The following is an 8,122-nucleotide window of genomic DNA, read 5'->3' as shown; positions in this document are numbered from 1 at the left end:
AAAAAAAAAAAAAAAAATGTCTGGAGAGTCTCCCCCGTCTCCCGCAGTGCCTTTTTTATTCCCCCAGAGTTAAAATCACCTGTTAATCTCAGAAATCCTTTCTAATTTAAACTCTGTGGTTGTTCATTATTTCATAGGGTTGTGTGAAGTGGACAATTCTATTACATTATAACTGGGCTAAACTAAAAACCCTCGATTATTTTCACTTTGTGTCTTTATTTCCAGAGATTAATGTCATTGGAATGGGCATTGAGCGATGACCCAGTTTACCCCTCTGTTTCCATTTGGATAGCAAGTGAAGTACTCATACTGAATACTTTAGTTTTCAGTAGCAAGAAAATATTTCAATTATTTTTGTTAATATGTAGTACAGTTTTAAAACATCCTCAACTAACCTAACATCTGGACAGGCACTGGAGTAGGATTCTAAATGAAGATGATCCTTCATACCAAATTGGTAGAGCCATTTTGGAAAGTAGTTTGGCAGTTTCTTATAAGGTTAAACATAATTTTGCCACATGACCCAGCAATCTCACTCCTAGGCATTTACCCAGATGAGTTGAAAACCTCTGAATGCACATGCTTCTTGTAGCTTTATTAATAATTGCTCCAAACCAGAAAAAAAACCAAATGCCTCTCAATAAAGAAATACATAAACAAACCTTGATACACCCATATGAATACTACTCAGCAATAGAAAAGAAGGAACTACTGATACAACAATGGCATGGATGAATCTCAAATGTATTGTGCTAATGGAAATCTACAAATGCATTATACTAAGTGAAAGAAATGAGACTTGAAATATCACATACTATATGATTCTATTTACAAAGTAAAAATGACATTTTTACAAAGGGCAAGTCATAGTAACAGAAAACAGATCAATGACTGCCAGATCTAGAAAGAGGTTGACTGCTGACGTGCGTGGGAATTTGTAGGGGGATGATGAAGCTATTCCATATCCTGATTGTGGTAGTGAATACACATCAGCATACACTTGCCAACTCATAGAATTCTGCAACACACACATGCATACACACCCCCCACCCCACACACACAGAGAGAGAGAGAGAGAGAGAGAGAGAGAGAGAGAGAGAGAGAGAGAGGAGGGAGGGAGAGAGAGAGAGAGTGTTCAGGGATTGGAATGCATTCACTAGCAATCTCAGTCTCTTTTTCTTATAATTTTCAGTAGCCTCATTCTCTCCTAATACACATGGTTTCCTTCATGCAACTGACAAATAGTAAGTGCATTACACACATATACAGGGTCACTTCAACTCAACTTAGGGACTTCAGGGAAAAGGGGAAACTTCTTGTCTCCAAGTGTGTCAAGTATGTGCATAGAAAATCTCAGGAAAGGAATTCTTTGGTCCATTTTGAGTTAAGTGAAATCTCGTGTCCTATCACTTTGACCAAACTGATGGAGTGCTACTTTTGAAAATCATACATTCATTCCTGAAGTCAGGGAGATGGTCTGTCATGATGTATTCCATGGAGTAGAGGGTAGGTCTGGTTCCAGATTTGGAGGTGGTCCTATTAGAAGGGATCAGACAGACCAAACAGAGCTCACTTACAGAATGCAGGAAGTCCATTCATTGGGGACTTTAGTGGAAAAAATTGCCACCAAGCTATTCCATTGAGGCATCCAAATCTCTCCTTTGTAAACCATGTCCGAATCACTGAGACCTTGAGACAAATAAAAGTTCCTGATTGTCTAGATCTGTTGTGTCTTTGTTGTTGTTACCGTTGCTATTATTATTTTTGTGGTTTTTTTTCTTTTCTTTTTCTGGATCACAAACTCTTTTGAAAATCTAATGAGAGCTTTATACCAACTGCCTTGAAAACTGTGAAAGACATGAGGTCACACATACCCAACTCCTCGCCATCCAATTCTCTCCTCCCCCAACTTCCAGCAGTTCATAAATCTCAAGATTATTCATCTAGACCAGTGGTGCTCAAATGTTAGCCCACATATGCTCCCCTAGGGAACTTGTTAAACACAGACTGTTATGTCCTGCCTTAGAGTTTCTGATTTAGGAGGGCTGGACTGGGGCCTGAAATTCTACATGTCTAATATATTAGCAAGTTTTTAGGTGATGTGGATATTGTTGGTCTGGGGACTAGACTTTGGAAACCACTGCTCTAAACCATAGACTAATGATTTCATCACAAGCTATCCTAAAGCACACTTCTCCAGTTCTGCAGATTTTTCCCGTGTGACTTAGCCATGAAAGAGTCTAAATTTGAGTTTATTATAATTGCTGCAATCTTGATGCCTCAGTTAGGCCACTGTTGGGAACAAAAACAATACCAAAATTAGTTATTCATATATTGATTCACATCTTAAAATCAAACTATTTAAAATGTGGACAATGTTCTTTCAGTGAATTAAAAGATATGAGAAATTACACATAAACTTCTTGACATTTATTTTTAAAAGAGCCTGGCTTTTTAAATGAATCATTTGCATGTTTTTAGTTATCTCATTAAAAAAAACTAACAATGCATATTCATATATTTTTACGAAGTTAGAGCCAGACTGTATAAACAATTTTGTTCCTGTTTTTGCTAACATCCTATGCGTTTCCTCACACCATTCCAAACCCTTTAAAAACAAGTCTTCTTATTGGTGGTGCATGACTCTGTCATGTGGATATGTCAGAATTTGCAGAAACTTTTCATGTTTTGTTTTGGTCATTGAAGTTTCTGATTTCTAAAAGTTGAGAATTGTAAATAACTATTTATTTCCATCAGATATAATACTGGTAGTAAAACTACTAGTTCAAGGAGTCTGCTTTTTTTAGAGACTTACTTTCTTCACAAATTTTGTACACTCTGTGCAGGCAACCCGGTGAGTTCTGAGGACATTCATGTAGGGTTTTAAGTACCCAAAAGAAGGGAGATGCTAAAGGTATGTTGCTGATATGTTGTTTATCTTTAACCTCTGTAAGTATATCTTGCCCTGGCTTCTAGTTTCCAGCCATTTTTTCTTTTTAATTAAAAGCTTTAAAGCAGCTTATTAGGCAAACACAAGGAATACAGGGGCCCTGGAAATGATTGTGTGACCCAAGGATGAAGACAGGGTGATTCCTTCATATCCTTTCCTCTGCAGCCTGGGTGGGCCCTGAGCAGACACGGGCATCTAGAGCTTCTGTGACTCCTGTTGACTATCTTGAAGATCTTCTGACCCTCAAGGATCTACATTACCCCAACTCCATGATCAGTTGTGGTCCAAACCTCTTTTTAATTGATGACCATTCTCTTGCGACTTCTTCTGACTTCATGGTCCTTGATATCATTTGCTGTCTGTTTTCACCCTAGTTGTAGATCAGTTCCTACAGGAATCTCATTTGACGACTTGGATTTCTATACAGGAATTTTATTGGGGAGTTCTCTTGGAATTCCCTTCAGGGAAGAGAAAGAGGCAGATGGGACTAAAGGAGAGTTTAGGCAGCAATGCAATTAATGCAGATGCCTCAGCTGACTCTAAAGGGTGCTCTGGAACTAGGGTATGTATATGCTTACCAAGTGTACCCAGTTGACACTTGGGTTTATTGCCAAATACATTAGAATTATAATTGTTATTATAATTATGTGAGTTAATCTTTTGTAAATTAGAATTATACAAATTAGGCTGTCTGGAACTGAGGCATGCAGTCAAGCCTTCCTACCCTCACGTGGCATTCATTGACTATAGGCTGTTTCTCTAACAGGGCATGACCTTGGCAGGGCATTTCCCAAGAAGGAACTCAGCACTGCACCGTTGATGATTCTGAGAGCTAGGACAGTGAAACCTTTGCTCCTGAGGGATTGGATGATGCTTTCCAGCATTCACAGCAACCTCAAGTAAGCACAGAGCTCCATTCTTCCCCCAGTTCTAAACAAAGTATTTAATGAGTATGACAACCAGATTTGTGGGTTATAGGGAATATCTTTCCACCATTTCCGGTCCCAGTCCCTTCTTTCTCTCATTTTCCAGCTTTATTTTCACCACTCCTTCTCCCTCCTTTCCCATGTTCCTTCCATTATGCAAAGCAGAATGTGACTTTTCTAACCCAGAAGTTAAACATTGGGCCTGAGAAGGGATAGAGCAAACTGACTGACCTAATCCCTCCAACTTGCTGGGCTGAACTGGGTCTTCCCTTTAATATGGTCCAGTAATGCTTTCCTTTTTCCTAGTAGCATTTTTTTTTCAGTTATATACAGAAGTATTTACTTCCTTTAGACCCAGGCATATAGGTCTTTGCACTCTGGAGGTCCCTCCCCTCGCCACCAGCTTACTTCTGGCCACATCCTTCCCTGCAGAACAAGGAGTCTGCAGGGCAAAGAGTTGTGCCCACACAGACCTGCATGCCTCCTTTGAGACCAAGAGACAGACACCAGGTGTATTAGTTTTCTATTGCTGCTGTAACAAATTGCCGTAAACTCGGGCGCTTACAACAGCAGAGATGTACTATCTTACAGTTATGAGTGTTAGAAATCTAAAATGGGTCTCACTGAACTAAAATCAAAGTGTTAGGAGGTCTGGATTCCTCCCTGGAGGCTCTAGGGGAGAATTTGTTATATTGCTTTTCCTGCTTCTAGAGGCCACTTCTGTTCCTCCTGGCCACTTCCTTCATCTTCAGAGCCAACAATGACCGGGCAAGGCTTTCTCCCATCACATCCATCTGATTCTTATTGTCTCCCTCTTCCACATTTAAAGGCCCTTTGCTTATATTGTCCCACCCGTGTAATCCAGGATAATCTCTTTATTTTAATGTCAGTTGATTAGCAAACCTCATTTTATCAGCAGCCTGAATTCCCCTTTATCATATAGCATAATATATGCACAGATTTTGGAGAGTAGGATGTGGTCATATTTGGGAGGTCATTATTTTGTCCACCATACCAGGACTTCAAAATCCTCTGCCTAGATAAACCATCTGGTCCATCCTCCAAATGCAGACTCACTGTTAGGGAGAACAGCCCAGGCCAAGAAGTACCCAAGGGGAGGCTGTTGGGGTGTGGTGAGAATAGCAATTGGACACGCAGGCTAGGGAGTCTACACACAGGTATAAAAGGCCCCTCACTGTGCTGATGAATATGTGGCAGGGTGTGAAAGGGGCAGACTGCCAGCAGGGTTGGGAAGCTTCTATTTGTACTTAGTCCCTGAGTCTCACAGCATGGGGGGAAGGAAGGCTTTACATCACTAAAAGGAAACAAACAAACAAACAAAAAAATCGAGAAGTTGTATTTCAGTTTTCTAGTTAAAAGAAGGTTAATTGATATGTAAACCCAAATCCTGTAAGTTCTTTGATATTTTTGAGAAATTAAATCACAGATGCTTCTGTTCTCTTCTTGCACTTTAGATTGCTTTAAAGTTTGGCTTTAATTATTTCTGAAGCAAAATGAGGAATAAATAAAATAAATACTTTTCAACTTTACTGGACATTTTCTTCTTCATGCCCATGAGCTCAGAAATATAACTTAGTGTTGACTTATAATTTCATTTAATTACAGAATGGGTGATTTATATTCTAAAGGAAAGAGGCTGACATGTGGTTACCTTGTTGTTTTAAAAATTTGAGTCATTACAAAAAAAATCTGTTAGGCTTACTTGGACATGGCTAGCACATTTTCAGAGTAATAAGAACTTATCCATGGCAAGCCAATATGTAAAGATGATACAGGAGCAGTCTTCTGATCAACAAAGCCTGGTATTCAACCTCAGTGATTTTGTGTCTTGCCAGCCTGTAGAGACACATGATGATGACTGTCTTTACAGTGACAGTGTCCAAGTATCCAAAGCATAAAACAAATGGATTTGGGAGTTAAACGACAAGAAGAAGATGGAACTCCAGGCAGTCTCTGGAATTTAAGAATCTGCAATTTTTTGTCTCTGAGAACACCTTTCTTATTCTGAAAATTAGTTGAAATTTTGTCAGTTCTTTCCTTTTTATCTTTGAAGTTGCATTGCTGTGTTCCTTTTAATGGTGCAATGCTTAACTGAGGTGCAGCAGTTAAGCTTGAATATTTACGTTTCTAAATCTTTATTTAATTTTGTTAGCCTTTTTTCTCCCGTGGTTCTTTGTGATTGGGCTAAACAGTTCCCAGCATGAAACCTTAACCTTTTTGACCCTTAATCCCAATTTCCAAGCTGCTGAGGAAGCACTTGTTCCTTTGTACTTCAATTTTCTTGAGAAGCTTAAAATAAAACACTCCAGGCAGCTGACTTTGTATGAGGAATCATGCTACAGTCTCAGAGTATATTTCTCGGAGCAGAGTTAAAGTATGTCTCATGCAACATATGCAAGGATAGTAGTTGGCAGATTAATTGGAAAAAATCATTTAAAGTAAGGGCTCATAAAAAATGATTCATAGATGCCTTAAACATTTTTATTTTAACTTAAAACATAAATTGACATTCATTTGCTGATCTTTGATGTAAAGCTAAGGTCTTTTCTCTGACTCTGGGTCTCTTAATTGGTGTTATGTGTTGTCTCTCTTAATAAATCACACCCTTAATGCATTCCCCTAAGATGTCCAACTTGAGTTTCTTTACATTGGAGCAAGAACTAAAGTGACTTGCAAAGCAATCTGATTGAAAATCTTCCTCGATTGTTACAATTTCTCTCCAACACCTTTCGTTTTCTCAGTCATACCTAATTCAACTAACCATTTTTATTGGTTTACTTTTATTAAACCATTCTGAAGCATCTGTTGACTAAAGAAAAAGTCAGGCTTATCAAGAATTCATGTTAGTTTTATTCAGAAATCTTGCTGAGAACTATGGGCTGAGGCTTTCTATAGGTGCAAAATTACATCAGATTTCCTCAGATGTTATATTAAAACAGAATCACATCAAAATTTAGGTGGAAGAGGATATCTGGTTATCGATTACCAAAGCACATTTGGTTATAAATTCTAGAAACATCATCAATAACCCCGTCAGATATTTTCTCACACGTAAGAATAGGCAAGGAATAGGGTCATTTATCTTTTAAGGAAAAAGTGACTCAGGCAAGAGACGTGGGGGGAATTTTGCTCTATCCTGTTTTGTCTTCAGAGCATCTTTTGGGTGAGCTCCGCTTGTTCACAGAGTCGGGCTTTGTGAAATCATACTGGAAAGCAGAAATGAACAAACATGGCTTCTCACACTTGTTATTTTGTCTCACACATTCAACTTATTTCTCATTGAAACAACTCTTGTTCCATGCACTCATATTTCATTGATTTGCATAATTCTAATTTGCGTAAGATTAACTTGCTTACATAATTATAATAACAATTCTAATTCTAATATATTTGGTAATAAACCCAGTTGACACTAGGTAAGCATATACATTATCAAGTCAGAAGAGTAATGTGTTGGCTTACTAGAGAGAAGCTTTGATTGAGGGTTGGGGAGGTTTGGGGAACTGCAGCGGGTGCTAGTCATGTCCTGCATTGGCTCCTTGGCCCCCTTTGGATGTGACCTGCAGCCTTGGTGTCTTTTTCCCTCAGGCATCCATTATTCTACCTGAGGAAAGTCTGGAATTGCTGGGGAGCTAGCAACCTTTGGAGAAACTCTCCATGAATAACATTCATGAAGGTTGGGTATTTTTTTTTTCATTTTTATTTTAATTAACAAATTTATTTTTTGAGTCAGAATATCACTCTGTCTCCCATGTTGGAGGGCAGTGGCATGATCGTGGCCCTCTCGAGTAACAGGGGATAAAGGTGCCCACCATCACGACCAGCTCATTTTTTGCTTTTTTGTAGAAATGAGGGCTTGCTATATTGCTCAGGTTGGTCTTGAACACCTGGGCTCAAGTGATCCTCCTGCCTCAGCCCCCCAAGTGCTGGGATTACAGACGTGAGCCACTACACCTGGTGAGTGTTTGTTGTTGATAGATAAATACTCTAGATTTCTTGTTCTTCTGTGGAACAGTTCTAAAACATCCTCAGTTCCATGCTGCCCACAGTAGTTACCTCCTCATTTATAGTCCATTTCTTGGTTCCCTCTCCTTCTGGCTCATCTTTCCCATTCTCATGGGTCTTCCTGGTATCACATCCCAAAAATACAACTTACACCCAAATCCGTGACTCTAGGTCTTCTTTTGAGGGAACCCCAACTAAGACAAGCACCAATCAGTATGTT

This window comes from Carlito syrichta, unplaced genomic scaffold, assembly GCF_000164805.1.
Source record: "Carlito syrichta isolate Samal-C Ts95f unplaced genomic scaffold, Tarsius_syrichta-2.0.1 Scaffold279781, whole genome shotgun sequence".
NCBI lineage: Eukaryota > Metazoa > Chordata > Mammalia > Primates > Tarsiidae > Carlito > Carlito syrichta.
The sequence above is the reverse complement of the archived record's forward strand: the minus strand, read 5'-3'. Positions refer to the sequence as shown.